The sequence below is a fragment of the Morone saxatilis genome, unplaced genomic scaffold, assembly GCF_004916995.1.
Source record: "Morone saxatilis isolate NCDOM2014 unplaced genomic scaffold, NCSU_SB_2.0 Contig1, whole genome shotgun sequence".
NCBI lineage: Eukaryota > Metazoa > Chordata > Actinopteri > Moronidae > Morone > Morone saxatilis.
In genome coordinates this window covers 1,610,082-1,610,778 of record NW_023339651.1, presented here as the reverse complement: position 1 = coordinate 1,610,778, position 697 = coordinate 1,610,082, and positions in this window count along the sequence as shown.

The following is a 697-nucleotide window of genomic DNA, read 5'->3' as shown; positions in this document are numbered from 1 at the left end:
ACACACACACACACACACAAGGCGCCCTCGTTTGTTTTGTTGTTGTTTTTTTCCATTTGTAACTTTGTGTACAAACCATTCCAGCTGTCACCGGTTATTATTTCTACACGTGTAACCCTGTGCCCGAACGCGTCGCTCTTGCACACACTGTTTTCTGATCTTGTCTTAGTCTAGTTTTTATTGTTATTCAGGCTGATGGTTCGAACAACTGTGAAGAAGATGGTGACTGATCTGTCAGCAAAAAAGAATAAAAAGCAAAGACTGTTGGGAAGACACGCTGTGTTCCTCTTTTCTGTTCGCTGTGGGAAAACAGACAATTGTTTGCTTGTTTCTGCCCCCCCCCCCCAATCCCATCATCCCTCGCTCTCTCAGACCATAACTCACTCAAGTGTCTTCAACCACATCTAGTCAACGCCCTGTGGAATCCCAGTTATCAGCCGAAATTGCTGTTGGTTTGGATCCTGAAATGATTCACTGATAATCAAAAGGCAGTTTAATTCCTGAGATATCTGTAAACCAATACGTCAACAGTTTCTGGTAAATAGATATGGTTGCCACACTTCTGTAATTGCAGTCCTTCCTTCCTCTTTGCTGTCTTTATGGAGGCGAGTTAAAACGACCCCAGGGATGCTTCAGCCTATACATCTGGAATAATGTCCAGAGCTGACCCACTTCTTCTTCCTCCCCCCCCCCCCCC